Raw genomic sequence first — 18,808 nt, 5'->3', positions numbered from 1 at the left:
AGTTATTCAGGTCATTTTGTAATGATGCCTAAAAAACACCTCTGTTGTATCTGAAAGTATTAATGGATTATGTTTCTTAACAAGGTTCTAGATGAGAATTAGAACCCAGCCACAGGTGGGTGGTTGAGGAACGACATAAAGAATTTTCCTTCTGGGATATTGACAGAATATTGAACTTGTAAACCAGAAATTAATCATGCAGAATTTAAGGTGGGGAGATTTTTGTAAAAATTAAAGTGGTAATTAAAAATGTATTTAAAGTGTCCCTATATCCAGAGATAGGATTTTTCACAGAAAACCTTTTTTTTAAAAAAAGAAATGGGAACAAATTATTGATCAGTCTCCATTTGTCTCCAAACACCATACATTAGGATAAAGAAGATTTTAGCTTGAAAAAATTTCAAAGTGGACCAGAGAATATTAAATAAGATTTAAACCATGAATAACATATTCATTTGTGGTAAGAAAAAAAGCATACGAAGTTCAAAAGACAATCAGTGACAAAGGAGGTTTTTTGTAGCATCAATATTAAAACATGACTTAATTGGCAGTGAAGCTCAGCTGGTCCCAGTACCTGGAAGGAAGCTCCCCCACTGCCATCACAAGCTCCTAAGGCAGAGAAAGTGAGCCGAGTGGGTGCCAGAAGCACCCCACACACACACACGTGGAAATGAGAAGACACATAAACAAGCCTCAAAAACAGACTTAAGATCACCTACAGCAACTCCAAAGGGAAACGAGATGGAACACTCTGATACTCAACCACCTGGACTCTCTGAACTGGCAACAAAAGAGGACCTGGGAAAAATGAAATCAGAAATAATTACTCAGATAACAGCAAAGATTTTGCTCATGGTGCAAGACATGATTAATAAATCTAGAGAGGACACAGATAAAAATATAGAGGATCTGAGGAACATGATGGAATCCCAACATAGGAAACAAATGGAATCCATAAAACAGATGCAAACAGATTTCCAAGAGATTAAAAACTCCATCGAAAGTCTGCACAGCAGAATGAACCAACGTGAGGATAGAATTTCACATATAGAAGATAAGATAGCAATTAGTGAGGAGGAAAAGAAAAATTTCTTTAAAATTGTGAGGGAACATGAGAAATCAATCCAGCAGCTGCTAGATGATGCAAAGAAGAATAACATAAGACTGACTGGAGTCAATGAAGAAAGAGGAGAGAGTGCAGATGACATAAAAAAAACTCTTCACAGAAGTGATGGGAGAAAACTTCCCAAGGAGGGGAAAAGAACTTGACATACAGATAGGTGACGCATATAGGACTCCAGCTAGCCTTAATCAAAAAAAAATCTACACATAGGCATATAATAGTTAGGATTCCAGAAATCCAACAGAAGAGTAAAATTCTACAAGCAGTGAGAGAACAGAAACAAATCACATACAAAGGAAAGCCCATCAGAATCACAACAGACTTCTCAATGCAAACCCTCAAGGCAAGAAGAGCTTGGAGTGATATATTTCAAGCCCTAAAGGAAAACAGCCTCCAACCCAGATTGATGTACCCTGGAAAACTATCTTTCAAAATTGATGGAGAAATAAGATACTTTCATGCTGAAGAGCACCTCAGGAACTTCATGAATACCAAACCGGCACTCCAAAAAATTTTAGAAAATACCCTAGGAAAAGACAATGAGGATCACAACCCCAGGAAACACAGCAGAATGAATCCATTGGGCGTGACAAATTAAACACAAAGGGGGAGAATCCAACAAAAAGAAAAAGTCATGACAAGGCTTTTAAAACTTTTGACTTCATCTCCCTAATGAGTGTATAATTCAGTCTTATTATTGTACTGATTAGTATTTTTCTGATTATAGAATTGCACGTCATTCCTTATGCTATACTGGCTATTTATCATCTTCTTATGTCTACATTTTAATTGGGTTGTCTATTAATGAGCTCTAAGAATTCTTTATATATTCTGGTCATAGGTTATATGCATTGTAAATACGGTCTGTTTAAGGACTACTTTTCATTTTAATGATGTCATTTAAAGTTCTAAATTTTGGTGGAATCCCATTTATCAATATTTTTTTCTTTTATACATCATGTTTTTTGTATCCTAGGTAGTTCTTGCCTACCCTGAATTCACAAATATTTTCCCTTATTTCTTCTTAAAGTTTTATACTTTTAGGCTTTCTTATTTAGGTTCATAGATCCCTTCAAGTTATTTTCATGTATGGAAAAAAACGGTTGAGGTTAATTTTTTTACATACAGATACCAGGTGTTCTAGTGCCATTTACTGAAAACACTATCTCTTCCTCGGCTCTTGAGTCGAGTTTATGTTCTATAAAATGCTAATGTTAAATAATCTTTCAAAACTCAGTGGACCATATATGTGTGGTTCTATTTCTAGATTCTCTGTTTTATTCCAATGATCTGTATGCCTTTCCTTACCCCAATGCTGCCTTGATTACTGTAGCTTTAGAAGAAGTCTTAAAATTGGGTGCTAAACATCTTCCAACACTGTTTTTGTTTTTGGTTTTGGCTTTTCTGGGTCCTTTGTACTCCTACATAACTTTTAAATTTCAATATCCAATTCTTCATTCATAGCAAGTATACACAGACCTTAATTTTTATATATACCTTGTGTTTTCTAATCCTGCTAAATTCAAGTACAAGTTCTAGGGGTTCCTAAAGATTTCTTAGTATTTTTTCTGTAGATGATCATTTCATCTACATATAAAGATTTTGCTCCTGCTGTGCCAATCCTATCCTAGTTGTGTCATTTTATTGCCAGACTATTTTGGTTTAGACCTATGTTTCAAAGTCTAATGGACAGATGAAGAGTAGGCATATATGCCCTTGTTCCCCACTTTAGGAAGAAAGCATTGTATCATCTCCATTCATAGAAGGAGTTTTTGTTGAAAGTATGGAGTACATGTCTTTGATCTGTTGAGAAGGTTCTGTTCTACTTCTAGTCTCCTGATAGTTTTTACCCTGAAGAGCTGTAGAATTTAGTCCAATACTCTTTCTCCTACTAGTGACAGGATCATATGGCTTTCTTCTTTCCTCTGTTAAAATGATGACTTTTGGGGATGGATCTTCCAGTGCTGATCCAACACTGCCATCCCTATAAGAAAACCACATTCTACATACTGCCAGATCTGACTTGTAAGAGTTTGTTTTGTGAAACAAATTTCTATGTTCATACTTTTTTCCTCTATTATCTTTATCCAGTTTTAGGATTAGCACAATGTTGAGTTCCTAAAATGAGGGGAGAAGTGTTCCTTCTTTTTTCTGCTTTAAATGTTTGATGTAATTTATCAGTTAAAATGTTTATGAGCCTGCTGTTGTCATATAGGTAGGTTTTCAAGGTAGGAATATACTTTCTTTAATAGGTGCTATTCAAATTTTATATTTCTTCCAGAGTTAGTTTCATTAATTTGTCTTCCAAGTTACTTCTTAGAAGTTGTCAAATTTATTTAAAAAAAGATTTTTGTAATACGCTTTTTATATCCTTTTAAATTCTGTAAAATCTGTGGTAATGTCTCCTACATCTTAATATTTTAATTAAAAAAATGTATAACTGATACTGTGTAAAAGGAAGAAAAGGTCTAAAAGAGCAGGAGAATTGGGAGGGGTAAGGGAAGGGAAAAAAGGGAAAGGAAAAAATATGAGAAGAGGAATAAATGGAAACAAGGTCTTTGCAAATAGGGAAGGGTGGAGGGGGTGAAGAGAGGGCAAGGGAAGGGGAAAAAAATAAGAACCAAGAGACTCATGTAATGGTACAAGATCTCAATGATGAATGTAACTGTATTTTATACCTAAAATATACCAATAAAGTTAATGGGGGAACAAAACGTGACTTAATTATATATATAGGAAAAATTCAAGAATTTAAAAGTAAAAGAAATCATGTAGTATAATTAGCTTAAGCATTATAGGGTATCACAATTGAAAGATAGAGGCACAGAATAATATGTCATTATTATATAAAAAAGTTTTTAAAACTCAGAGAATTTCACTCCCAGCACATTTTATTTGCCTACCAAACCAGTAAAGCCAGTCCATTTTAAGATGAGAATTAGCCTCCCTCTCCTAATAAGAGGAGTAGCCAAGAATTTGTGCTGTCTTTCCAACAGCAAAGGGATGAATTTTGACATCAGTGCCCCTTGTGCAGGTGGCAAGGTCATTCACATGCCAAGAGCCCTGCACAGTCCACTTAGAGCAGGGTTCCTGCTTGAAATGCTGGCGCCATGTTTACTGGCCCCTGCCCCTTATTTTCTCTTTTTGCTCACAATCAGCTAGTCTTTCTTGGACACTGCCATAATAAAAGGGTGTGAAAACCTTAGTAAAATAGCTTCATTCTTCATGTAGTGTCTCGCTTCAAAAAGTATCATGTAAGTCAAAAGTGAGCAGTAAACACTTTCAGTAGTTACTGTATCAAAGACTAACCAAAATAGTTACCATCACACATTATTCTGATATATAGAATTTATGAAGATTAGCACTTGTTGAATATCACTATCAAATACCGCCTGCTAGGTAGGATACTCCCTACACATAGACATGGTACTCAGAAGCAGAACTTGAATTTGCTTGTGAGAATTCATATTCGATTTAATAGAATTTAACTGGATCTTCATAAAGCTGATTCACATCATTCATTATATATTGTAAATTGATAGGTTGCAGGCCAGCTTCTCACACATATTTGGTTGAAAACTTAAAAATTTTGTGATTGCAGATTTTTTGAGAGATATTTTGATATAATCATTGATAATTTAGGTAGCTCTATAAGGGCACAGAGCATATCTTAATGCGCATCATATGGAGTCTGTAGAATGTGATACAGCACTTGGCTTGTTTCTGGGACAGAAGATAGTAGCAGACCTCTCCTTAAATACTAACTCACGTTTCTTTTTAAAGCATACTTCATTTTAAGAGTAACCATCAAACTAACCATCAAACATAGGATTGTCAGTAGCTAATAGATGTCTTAAAAATTATCAACTGATAAAGAATTTTTGATTCTGAAATATCCATATGAACATAATACGAAGAGATCAAAATAAGGTCATAAATTGTACTTTGTGAAAAGCATGTTAAGTGTTTAAAATCAAGCCTTGCTGACAGAATATGTGTATATTGTGATTTAAATTAAATCTTCAGTTGTATTAATTAATAATATTTATATCTTGTGTCAAGAAACAAATCTTCTTAAGGTTTTTAACATGGTGCCTGACAGAGTGCAAATACTATAATTTGCACAATGTTCCTCACCCTCATCATGGCTAAGAAGGAGTAGGAGATTTCATAATGAGATTCTGCTAGATGGAACCTGAAGCAGAGAGTTTTTCAGTAGATACAATGGAACTGAGAATTTGTGCCAAAACAGAACAACAAAACTGGTGTTGAGAGCCACTTGGGAAGCCAGAGTTCAGTAAGGCAGACTGCAAGCTGGGTGCAGTGCCAGATGGAATAGTGCAGAGCACCACTTAACTTCTAGGATCAAAAATCTGGGCACACAAACAATACACATACAATTGAGAACAAATAAAAAGTGTTTTAAATCAGCAATCCCCAGCCTTGGCATGGAGGACAGATTTTTCCATTTACTTGTTTTGGGGAATTCAGGATGATTCAAGCATATTGCATTGATTGTGCACTTTATTTCCATTATTAATACATTTTAATATACTGTTAAATAATTATACAATTCAGCGTAATGTAGAATTAGTGAGAGCTCTAAGCTTGTTTCCTATAGCTAGATAGTCCCCCTTTGGTGATGGGAGACAATGACACTGAAAGTATGTTGTTTATGCCCAGTCTACTCTGTAATCTTGTTTTGGTTGCTATCACTGCTGAAAACCCTGCTTCACAAAGATAGGATGAAAGAGGCTTTTCAGTGCTTTTATGGGAGCCCTCAGGACATTCTACCTAGGCTTTAACGAAGAGTGTATGAAGAAAGTTGTCTCAGACATCCTTTTAAGACCGCCATCATTTGCAGTCTTAAACAGTTGATTCTGTTCTAGCACAAAGTTAATTTACATGACTTATTCACAAATGGGTCCTAGATCCTTTCCTTCCCAATTCAGAGGTATTTTGTGGTTGGGAAGTAATGCTCAAACTCTTTTCAAAGTGGAGACAGGTGATCATGCAACAGTTACAAAATAAGGCCTTAATTCAGTCTCTTTCAAAATCTCTGCTACTGTTTCAAGCATGTCAAAAATCCCAGTTGCTACCCCACATAATTCCAGTTTGGCCATGAATGCAACCACTTTATCTGCCAATTTGAACACAGTGGTTTTCCTCTCTGAAGTGATAGATCAATTTCAATGAGTTGGTTGAATATGTCACACAATTAAGCAAGTTTTGTGATTGTGACCAGTCTGTGTTACTGAAATATGCTGCCATTGATAACTGTTACTTCAAAAGAAATCTCTGGAACAGCTCGCATTTCTGAAAATCTCTGGCCAGTAATCCACCTTTAGAAGGTGTAAGAGAATATGTGTATTTTCTGTGTTCTTCTCTCAGAGCTGCGCAGACAGATGTGACTTAATGGACATGTACTTTAACATGATTGACGATGTTAATCACGTTACGGAAAAAGATTTTAAGTTCAGGTGACATTTTTTGGCTAGCCTGCATTTCCCTTTGACACAGTTGGTAGACACACATTCAAAAGCAACCTCATTGACCTGAGTTTTAAAACCAGAAAGTCATCTAGTCATGGCAGCCACTCTACCCGTGCATATACCAACACACAATGACCAATTTACTACCCTTGCTATGTAATCATTAAAAGACTTAAAGTGTTCTGAAGCTGTCTTGTTTGTTAGTAACAGAAGTGCACATAGCATATTCTCAGCCAAATTCTCCTGAAAAACATAGCACAGAAAAGAAAGTATTGTCATAGAAAATGCCTTGTTGCCTTATTGTCAACAGTAGTAGACTCATCAACCTAGATTGTGTGCTATGTGACTCATTCATCCCAACATCAGTGCCTCAATATCCTCTACTATTTCATCTGTTTGTCTAGTGACCATGCTATCTGAAAGAGGAACACGTGACATCTTTTAAACTATAGCCAGTCCTAAAAGTTCATGGAAAATGTCCTCAGCAGCAGGCAGAATCAATTCTTCACCAGTAGTAAAGAGCTTCTTAGGTTTTGCACCGTGTGTAGCCACTCAGAATGATACTCTGTGCACACTCATTTCTTGAATTGGTGGCCTTTTGTACTTGCTTCTGTTTGTGTTCACACTTTTTCTTTTGAAAAACTCCAAAGACTTGTTTTTAAATGCAGGGTGCTTGGTCTCCATGTGGTAAAGCAGTTTTTGAAGGTTTCATGGCTTTATTAGATTGTTGGTCATGACATATTATACATGGAAGGCTTGAAGAATGTTAATTCCCTGTTGCAGCAAGCCCATAATTTAAGTAGGACTACTGATAAAGCATGTTACTAGCTAAATTTTCCCTTGCCACTCACTGGTAGGGTTTGATGTGAGTCTACAGGCAATTGATTCATTATGGTTTCTGTGCAATCAAACCTCTCTGCTAATGTTCATCTGTATTTGCAGCCCCTCCCCACCATTTGCATCTTTGCCACAGCTCTAGCTCAGATCATCAGGCATTAGATTCTCATGAGGAGCACACAACCTAGATCTCTCACACGCACAGTGCACATTACACCTCATGCTCCTAGGAGAACTAGTGCTCATCTGATTAGGCCAGCAATGTAGAACAGCAGTAAATACAGTTGAAGCTTCACTTCCTTACCTACTGCTTACCTCCTACTGTGCACCCAGTTCCTAAAAGGCAACAGATTGGTACTGGAGGTTAAGGACCTACCATTTAAAATAGTGTCAAAGCAGCCTTTAATTCCTGACTTGTATCCATGGTTGAACAAGTCATTATGCATGGATGGAAAAGACAGGTTTATAGAGGGAGAAGCAGAATGGCCTTTTGGAATCAACAATGTTTTACTATGAAGCAGAATCCTTGAATGCTTCCCTGAACAACTGAACTTATTAATTTCCTTTCACGAGTGAGAATTACCTGATATAATGCAAATACTAAAGTTCCTTCCCTTGCCTGTGATTTCTCTGGGCTCCTGTTATCTTCTAGATCTACCCAAAGACTCATCTTCAGGCTCTTACAATGGTTCCAGACTCTACATTCTCATCTCACCAACCCAGAGGAGCATATAGAATTTGTTTCCTAGAATTTCCAGGACTTTTTACTCTGAATCAACAGGGTGTGATGCCTACCTTTGAACAATTGCCAGGTGAGTGGGATGAACTGGGAGTCCAAGGGAAAGTTCCACACCCATTTCTGAATTTAACACAGTATCCTGTAGGACCTGGGGGATTTTCTGGGTAATCAATTCAGTTTAAACTGTATTGTTAGTAAATTAGGGTATTCAGAAAGAAAGAGGTGTGAAATGGATTCTGATGAGGAAACCAGTAAATTTTCAGTGTATAAATAGCTTAGTACAGTTATTCTAGTTGTGTTCCTTGCAACATAAGCACAATATATGTAGAATATCAATGAAACATACTTTTCAACAATTTTGAAGAAGTTGCTTTGATAAAACTGCTCAAGCTGCCTAAGGCAAAAACAATCAAAATATTTTTAGCCGTGTATTTAAAATGTTTCACTGTAAAACAATAAGATCTCTTCCTTTTCTCCATCCCTTTCATTCCATTCTTTCTTTCTCCCCTTTCCCATCTTGATATTTTAGCCCTCAGGCAGTAGTTGAGGGACAAATAGTAGATGTCTGTACCAGCAGTAGGATGGAGCCATAAAAATGTAGAACATGATGTCAGAGCCCCAGTGTGGTGAGAAAAAAGTATCTGCAAATTATACTAGTCCTGCCCAGAGTGTCACCACCTGATCAAAGGAAGGAAGGTTCCCACCTGAAAGGACAGCTTAGTCTGGAGACTGAGATGCTGAAGCCTGCAGAGGATGGTGTCAAAGGGGCTTAGCAGCCTGATGTGGGATTCACAGCCATGGATGAAAAGGGAGGGAATAAATATAGCAGGGGTAAAAGGGATCAGAGACACAGCTTCCTCAGGGACATCAGGGATGGCTTACTCCCAACTTGCTTTCTTCTGAGTAGAACAAAAGAGGTGAAGAGAAGAAAGTGATCAGAAGAGCAAATATATTAAAGATGATGGAGGCTGATTACTCATTGTCCAAAGTACAAGTGGAGCTCAGCAGAAAACTTTCATGAACCCTACAGTGTTGGATGAAATTATAGGACTATTGCTGTAAACTCATACTTTTCAATAGGATGAATATAGATACACTTATCTAGAAAGATCCAGATATTTTTATTAGAATATTTTTGCAGTACATAATAATAATAATATTTATCATGGGGAGTTGGTGCATGAATGTAATACATCTGAAATATGTTTTCATCTACTACCACTCCTTGTCCTTTCCAACTCTTTCCAACTCTTGGTCCCCTTCCCATTTGCAAAAGCTCGATTTCTGTTGGGTTTTTTCCCTTCAATTTTTTTTCTTTTCCATCCTCTTTTCTCCTTCCCTACCAACCCCTTCCTTCATCTCTTGTTCCCCTTTCCATTTGAAAAATATCTCCCTACTTCTTATTAACTTTTATTTTGCTCTTCATTTATATTTTAGGATTCTCAAGAGAAATCATGAATATTTAGGCTTGTTTGACTTATTTTACTTAATATTAGTGTCTTGAAGTGCATCTTTTTATCTATGAGTGCTTCATGTTTATCAGCTTTTATGGCAAAGTAATATTCCATTGTGTATAAATACCACATTTTATTTATTCATTCATCTGTTAATGGACATATAAACCACTTTAATGATTTAGTTATTATGAATTGTGTTCCTATAATTGTGTGTATCATTATTTTGTGATTACTTTAACTCTTTTGGGAGGATAGCTAGAAAGGGAATAAATGGGTCAAATATTATTTCTATTTTTAAATTTCTGAGGAATTTCCATAGTAATTTCCATAGTGGTTTTGCTAGTTTACATTCCTGCCAACAGTTTAGAAGAGTTGCTTTTTTCCTTCAGTCTTGTCAACATCTGTTATTGTTAATCTGTTAATTGTTATTGTTAACAATCTGTTCTTTTACTATTACTGTTATTGTTAATCATAACTTGTTATTCTTGATGGTAACCATTGTTTTTGGAGGAAGATAGTATCTCAGTATTGTTTTAATTTGCTTTTCTGTAATGGCCAGTGAGGTTAAACATTTTTTTCATGTATTTATTGGCCTTTTGTGCTTCTTCTGAGAAGTGCCTATTCATTTTTGTTGCCCATTTTTGACTGGGTCTTTTATTTTGGGAGTGGGTCTATTATTTTTAGTTCTTTATATATTTTATATATTAGTCCTCTCAGAAATAGCTAGCAGTTTTTTCCTAGTCTTCAAGTTGTCTGTTCACTCTTTTGGTTGTTTCCTTTGCTGTGCAGAAGTTTTTAATTTGACATGATCCAGATTTTTAATTCTTGGAATTATTTCTGGTGCTATGGGGCTTCTGTTTAGAAAATTCTTGCTTACATCTATGTCGTCAAGGATTTTACCCATTTTATCTTCCAGAATATTTTTTTCTGTTTTAATATGTAGATCTTTGATCCATTTTGATTTTAGCTTAATACATTGAGAGATACATGGAGTTACATTCAATCTTCTACATGTGGATATCCAGTTTTCCCAGCAACATTTATGAAAGAGGCAGTATATGTTTTTTGGCCCTTTTGTCAAAGGTCAAATAGCTTGATATTTCTGGGGTGGTTTCGACTTACTGTATTCTGTTCCATTTACCCACATGTCTGTTTTTGGACCAGTACCATACTGTTTTTATGGCTTCATAATATAACTTCAAATCTGAGATTGTGGTGCCTCCTGCTTGGCTTTTTTTTTTTTAACCCAGGATTGCTTTTGCTATTCTGTGTCTCTTCTGATTCTATACTAATTTTAGGATTTTTTTCCTCTGAGAAATGCTCTTACTATTTTGATTGAGATTGTGTTAAGTCTACATATAAATTTTGGAAGTAAGGTATTTTGATTAAATGGGTTCTGCCTATTCCAGAGGAAAGATATCTTTCCATTTTCACATATCTTGTTGAATGTCCCTTTTCAGAGTGAAAACATGGCAATCTTTTACTTGGTTGGTTAAGTTAATTTCTAGGTCTTCAGTTTTTCTTGATGCTATAGGGAATGTTATTATTTTACTAATCTCATTCTCATTGAGTTTGTTATCATTGTATAGAAATGCTATTGAATTTTTGTGTTGATTTTCTGTCCTACTACATTGTTGAATTTAGTTATTAATTCTAGGAGTGCTTTGGTAGAGTATTATGGGTTTTGTAAGTAGAGGATCGTGTCATCTGCAAATTATGATACTTCGACTTTGTCCTTTCCTATACATATCCCTTGTGTTTTTTTCCTGATTTCTTTGGCTAATGTGTCAAGGAATATGTTGAACAGAAGTGGTGACAGTGGACATTTCTTGTCTTTCTCCTGATTTTAGAGGGAAAACTTCGTTTAACATGTTTGGGATAGATTTGTCAGAAATGGCTTTTATCAGATTGAGATAAGATCCTTCTATACCTATTTTAGTCAGGCTTTTATCATGAATGGATGTTGTATTTTGTCAAAGGCTGTTTCTGCTATCATTAAGATGATCTTGTGATTTTTGTCCTCGCTGCTGTTTATGTGATGAATTACATTAATTGATTGAAGTATGTGAAACCAACCCTGCGTCCCTCAGATGATGCCTGCTTAGTCACAGTACATGATCTTTTAGATGATTTGTTGCATTCTATTTGGTAGTATCTTGTTGATGATTTTTGCATCTATGTTGATTAGAGAGATTAGCCTGTAGTACTCTTTTCTGATTGGATCCCTGTGTGGTTTCAGAATCAGGGTATCATTAGCTTCCAAGAATGACTTTGGCAGTACTCCTTCCCTTTCAGTTTCATTAAAGAGTTTGAGAAGTATTTATGTTATATTTCCTCTGAAGTTACTTTAGAATTTGGCAGTCAGGTCTTGGGCTTTTCTTACTTGGTAGATCATTTTATTACTGCTTTAGTTTCATTATCTGTTACTGGATTATTGATGATTTTTAAGAATTCTTGGTTGAGTTTTTGTAATTCATGTGTATCTAGGAATTTCTCTATTTCTTCTAAGTTCTCCAGTTTATTGTTGTATAGATTTGTGTAGTAGTTGCTAACAATTTTCTGGATTTTGGTGGTGTTCATTGTGATTTCACCTTTTTCATTTTAATTGCACTGATTTGTATGGGTGGTATTTTTTTTCCTTTTAGTGGTAAGGTTAGTTAAGGTTTGCCTATTTTGTTTATTCTTTCAAAGAACCAACTATTTGATTCATTTATTCTTTTAAGTCTCCTTTTCATTAGTTTCTGCTCTGATCTTTATAATTTCCTTCCATGTACTAGCTCTGGATTTGGATTGTTCTTGTTTCCTTGGACCTTGAGTTACAGCATTGTTATTTATTTGAGCTTACTCTGTTTTTACTGATGTGGGCATTCACAGCTATAAACTTTCTTCTTAGAACTGCTTTCATTGTGTCCCATAAATTTTGATATTTTGTATTGGCATTACCATTTAAATCTAGCAACTGTCTTATTTCTTCTATAGCCCATTGATTATTCAAGAGTGTGCTGTTTAATGTAAATGTATTTGCATAATTTATGTGGCTTCTTTTGACACTGATTTCTATTTTCACCCAACTATGATCTGATAATATGGATGAAAAAAAATTTTAATTTTATTGCATTTACTTAAACATGCTTTATTGGCTCTCTGTGGCTATTTTGGAGAAAGTTTCATGGCTGCTGAAAAGAATTTGTATTTTGTTGTTGGGTAAAACATTCTGTAAATATTTGTAAAGTCTGTTTGTTTTAAGATGTGATTCAACTGTGATATTTCTTTATTAAGTTTTTGTTTAGTTCATCTATTCATGTTAATGAAGTACTGAGATCCTCCACTATAATTATAATAATGTTTATCTGACCTGACCTTTTATACCAAATAGTTTTCTTTTTTATGCAGGTGAGTGCACCACTGTTTGGTTCATATGTATTTTTAATTGTTTTCTTTTCCTGTTTGATGATTCTCTTCACTAATATGTAATGTCCTTTTTGCCTCTTCTGATTATTTTTGGATTAAAGTCCACTTTGACTGAAAATAAGATAGTTATTCCTGCTTGTTTTGGGGTTTTGATCACACAGAATATTGTCTTCTATCCTTTACTTTTTAGTCTATAAATTTATTTAGGGCTAAATTTTTTCTTCTATATGGCATACCATTAGATTTTGTTTCTTGAACCATTCTGCTAATCCAGTTTATTGGAACATTGAGACTGTTGACATTGATAGTTGTAACTGATAGGCATTAACTTGTTCTTGTCATTCTATTATTTACTCAGTGATTCATTCATTCTTTATATTGGAACTTTTAATGTTAGTGTCATTATTTCTTTCTAAAATACCCTTGAGAATTTTTTGCAGTGCTGGTTTGGTGGTCAGGAATTTCTTTAGGTGCTCTATATCAAGAAAATGTCTTACTTCTCCATCAATTTTGAAAGATAATTTTTCAGAATATACATGTCTGAGTTGGAAGCTGTTTTCAGTTAAGTTGAAATATTTCATTCCAAGATTTCCTTTCCTTTAATATTTGTATTGAGAAGAGTCCACTATAATTCTCAGGGTTTTCCTTTAGTTTTCTCTAAGAGATTTTTAAGATTCTGTTCTTGTGTTAAATTTCTGCTATTTTAACTATGATGTGTTGTAATGAGGTTCTTTTCTGATCATGGCTTTTGGAGGTTCTATAAGCCTCACTTATCTGTATGTTAAATTATTTTTCTATATTTGGAAAGTTTTCTTCTATAAACAAGTTTTTTATGCCCTTTGTGTTGTCTTCTGAGTTTTCACTAACTCTAGTTAGTGTTTGACTAGTCTTCTTTGCATCAAGCAGAAGCTTTTGGGTCCATTTTTCATGTTCTCCTGCTGTTTTTAAGGTATTTTCTCATTATTTGATCACCAACTATAACCCTGTCTTCTACATCTGATAATCTGTCCTCACATTGGTCGCTTCTGCTGCCCAGACTTTCAAATGAATTTTTAATCTCCTAGATTTTTGTTTGGAAATTTTTAATGCAAATTAAATATTTATTAAATATTTTTTAGTGCCATCTGTAGACTCCATGATAGTTTATATCATTAGGATCATTATCTGTTGAACTATGTCTTTTTGGAACTTCCAATCATCTTATTCATCTATTTTGTTACCTCCACTGTTATCCTGTCAGATATTTTGGCTGTGTACCTATTGATTCCTCCTTCTTGATACCCTCTAAACTTCCTTTTGGGGAGTTGAAGTTTTTGGAGGCATTTTGTTGTCTTGTCTTCTTATGATTTTATTTTTTGTTTCTCTGTTTTCAGTGCTAAGGCTCATGCTTTAATGATAGTGGGTAGTCTAGTATAGAGACCTCTTTAATTAATGTCTATTTTTCAGACATATCCTCTTGGCATGGCAGACTATTGACCTTCGCTTCTAGGATCCAACCACCTCACTTTATTTGGGAGGGCAGTTGGGTGCTTATTTAGCCCAGTACCCAGCAATTTGTGAATGGACATTAGTGTTGTTTTTAACTCCCTTGCAATTCAAATATTGGCATATAGAGAAAACCAATTAATATCAACAACTCTGTCACCTTGGCTATAGGAGTAAAACTAGCAACAACGTTAGTATCAAATACAAATTGGATATTGACAGATCTGAAGAACTTATATAATCTACCACTGTAAACTATAAAAAAGAGATCTATGATTATAATATACATGCTAGGACAAACCAGATTTTAACCTACAGTAAATACCTATTCACCAGGACAACTCTACTTCCACTAACAATACAGCAGTGTTTAGCCATAGGAAGATATGTTAACTATGTATCTATTGATTCATAAAGCTTAATGCTTATACTACTAAAGACAGAGTTTGAGGGTAATGGATCATGAAAAAAGTATAATTTGAATAATTAAGGTAAATCAGCATGAGAAGATGATAAAAATGAAATAAAGGATCCTATTGTGGAGTGAAGTGAGATTAGTGTATTAGATAAAAGCAACAGAGAAAAACCAACAAAAAAGGAGAAATGAGAACAAATAGAGAAAATTAAAGGAAAAATAGAAAAATACTGAGTGAACAATTTAAAAGAGAAAGAGAGAGAGAGAGAGAAAGTAAGAAAGGAAGAGAAAAAAGAGGACCAAATCAAACAAAGATAAGAAAGGGAAAGAAAAGAAAACATGAAACAAAACTCCAGTCACCACCAAACAAAAAACAAAACAAGAGAAAACAAAACAAAAGCAATAGAGGAGAGAGAAAATGAGTCAAGAGGAAGAAAAAAACATTCCTATGTGTTTCCAAATGAGTAGTTTCCTTCCAGGACCTGCAGTCTTTGACATCCAGGAAGTTACAGCCCTCTCCACCCTACTTTATAGCCTGTGAGTTTGAGAGGTGACTCCTTTGCTTAAGAAGTTCCGTTATCTGTAAACTCCAGACCATGACCACCTTCCAAGCCAAGATGTTTCCCCAGTCACATGGGTAGAAGGGGAAGTGATCAGACCACTGTTCTCCACTGGATATGTGAAATGGGGTGGGGGCTCAAGCAGACCACTGGAAGTGATGTCATCACCTTCAGATCCAACCACCTTTGAAGGTCACACCTGCCAAACTGGACCTCTAATGATAGGCTGCAGGCCCCATGTTCTTCCTGACATTTGCTTGAACTTCTCAAGGGATCTATGTCTAGTCCATACCCTCTTCCCATCTGTCTCCCATGACTGTCTCTCAGTCATTTTTTTAGAGTAAATTGCAGTCTTAGAGTGAAGCTGTAGTGTAGTAGTTCTGGGGTTCATTCCGAGACAGCCAACCACTTTCCAAAATGTCACCTGATTAAACTCTATCCAGCAATATGGCAGCACTATACCAGATTACTGCTCCAACTCTATTCTGCCATGAAGTCTTGTGCTATGGCAGAACTATATTCTGCCATTGCTGTTTTACAATTTTACACAAGCCATGGGATTTTCTTGGGGCCAGTACTGCTAGCCCATCCATTATTTCTCTCTGAAGCTACAGACTCTTTGGGGCTTTCCTTGTCTATAGGGTGTTGGCTTTGTCCTTGGTCAGGTTGATTGTTTGGTAATCACTTCTGTGGACCTATGTATAGGGGAACCATTGTGCAGAACCAGGTAGAAGTAGATGGTCCTTTTTTACGTGGTCCCTGGTAGGCCTAGATATAAATATTCAAATTATTGTGGATGCAAATGTGTATGTGTGTACACCCTTGAAAGAGGAAGAAGGGAGAGAGGAAGTCAGAAGAGGGGAGGAAAAGGAAGATAGAGATAGTAAGAGATTCCCTAGATCTAAATCTGTCAGTTGAAAAGTCATGGAAAAAGCAGTACACAAAAACAATCACCACTGACTTCTTCTCTAAATACTATTTTCCTCTGAAAGGAAACTGGGTCTGATTGCATACTTGGGATGGAGAAAGTATAAAATAAGTCTGGAGCATCAAATTGGAAAAAAATGGAGCATCAAAGTAAATTACAATGTAAATTATTATACAGTAAATATTAACAAAAAAATTACTAAAGAGGACTGGGGATTTAGCTCAGGGGCACTGCACCTGTGAGCCAAGCACAAGGTCCTGAGTTCGATTCCAGGTACAAAAAAATTACTAAAGTGAAAAATATGAATATACATGTACACACAGGCACAAATTAAATTGAAAACATGCTAATGAATAGAAAATTGATATAAAAATAACTTTCAATAAAATGTTTAATTACAAAAAATAATAATTTTACAGTGGAGAGGCCTGACCAATACCACTTTTACCTAGTGATGAAAGTGAACTTTGTAAGTACAGAAATACACACAAATCATGTGCAACCTGATAGAATATAATGAGCATCACTGCTATATTTTTCCTGGGAAAGAGGCATAACCTGAAACTATCATGAGGAAACACAGCTAAACCCAAATTGAAGGGCATCTGATAAACAGCCTGTAATCTTCCATGTGTCAGTTTGTGAAAAATCAAAGACTGAAGAGTTCATGACTGGAGATGACTAAAGAGGCATGAAAATTAAATGCAGTTTGTGCCTCTGATCTGGGTATTTTTGTAGAGAAGACAGTGTTAGGACAAGTGACTAAACTTGAAAGGAGACTGAGATCGAGATGATGCTAATAATGTATCACTATCAGTTTCATGATTTTGATGGTCCAGTGGTTGTGGAGAAACCCTTTTTGCTTACAAGAAGTTTATACTGAAGTATTTGCAGGGCATGGGGCATCAGGCTGGTAAATTACCCTTAATAATTCCAGAAAATATTCTCTGTACCGTACTTGCAACTTCTCTGTAAGTTTGTGCTTATGACATTTTCCATGATTCTCTGTGAGAACTGAGCTTTATGGCAGGCAACACAGCCGTTCATTCAATATATTTTGTTGAGTGCTTATAATCTATTAGAAGTGGCCAGACACCCCCCCCCATAAAACTAGCCATCTCTTAGATGAATCAACCTGAAATTTATAGGAGTATGAAAAGAACAAAAATAACCAGTAAAATAACAGTTGTTGAAAAGTTTAGGTTTTTAAATATACTGTCAAGATGATAAAATGGGCAAAAAAGCAATGAAATTTATAATTAGGAATTTAATAAATTTTGTATGAAGATTAAAAACATCTTAAAACTTTAATAATTATCTTTGTATTATTACAACAAAATGCCCGAATCAATAACTTGTAAAGAGAAAAAGGTTTATTTAGATCTTCCAGTTCAAGTTTGGGATGCCTCCAGTTTTGGGCCTCTGGTAAGGGCACTGCTGATGATGTTTGGGATTCGAGGCAGATCTCTTACACCATGCTGCAGGAAGTACAGTGAGGAAGTACTGGCAAGCTTCCATAATATCTTTGGAGGAGATGCCCCCAAAAGGCTCCCTCTCATATGGCTCTACCTCCCCAAAATCAATAGTACCTCTTAGTAACACATTCCTGGGAACTAAGTCATTAACATGCAAGCCTTTGGAGACACCATCCATATTGAAACCATAGAAAATTTTATCTGAATTTTTATATATAAAAAGGAGCAGTAAAAGTAAAATGTCCATTTATTAATGTATTCAGTCAACATTTATTTTACGTACAGTGATACTTTGATTTTCAAACTCAATTCAGTCCTAATTCATGTTTGCACACCCAACAAGTTTGAGAAGTGAACATATTTTTTCCCATAAGAAATTAAAGGAAAATCAAATAATTGTTTGTGAGGCCCCAAAATTATACTTATAAATCCATTTTCCCAAGTCTTTAACAAATTTTGCAATGATTTCTTTTTTTTTTTTAACTCTTGTGGTTTTCACAGCTTTTCTCTTAGCTTTGCTGCTGGTATCACTAACTTTTTTTGGAGCCATAGTTACAATATTTTATGTAAATAAAATGCAAATATAAACACAATGATGAATGTTTTAATGCACTAACACAATAACTATATGTTGGCTGAGTGAGAGCAGCACTTAGAATGAAGTGTTACCCTTTGTGTCCACAGTGAGATGTGACCTGTGACTCACTCTCAGCCCCTACAGGTGTTTCGAAGTCATATTTTGGATTTTCAGTTTGACTACTGAGAAAAGTTATGAAAACCAAGCAGATTGTTTTCAAATTTTGCTGTTCAAGTAGTGGAAAGTTCGAGCTTGTATCTATTTGACAACTGAATTGTCACTACATGTCATATACCAGTCACTATTCTA

The 18,808-nt window shown here is 35.3% G+C and overlaps 1 protein-coding gene across 21 annotated transcripts in view; it reads left to right on the top strand.

Moving 5' to 3' along the window:
* The window catches only part of Foxp2 (forkhead box P2), a 588,702-nt gene that overhangs the window by 279,385 nt on the left and 290,509 nt on the right, over positions 1–18,808 (top strand). For 3 of the 21 annotated variants that reach the window (XM_087204628.1, XM_087204627.1, XM_087204632.1), the window contains exon 3: positions 8,105–8,264. The exons of the other annotated variants lie outside the window; for them this stretch is intronic. The gene's annotated coding sequence lies outside the window, so the exon portion shown is untranslated. The remainder of the gene's footprint in view (positions 1–8,104; positions 8,265–18,808) is intronic. 21 annotated transcript variants of the gene reach the window in all.

Source organism: Heterocephalus glaber, unplaced genomic scaffold, assembly GCF_053883595.1.
Source record: "Heterocephalus glaber isolate CG9 unplaced genomic scaffold, H.glaber_assembly_v1.0 deba00000546, whole genome shotgun sequence".
In the NCBI taxonomy this organism is placed as follows: domain Eukaryota; kingdom Metazoa; phylum Chordata; class Mammalia; order Rodentia; family Bathyergidae; genus Heterocephalus; species Heterocephalus glaber.
This window is presented reverse-complemented; position numbering and strand designations above follow the sequence as displayed.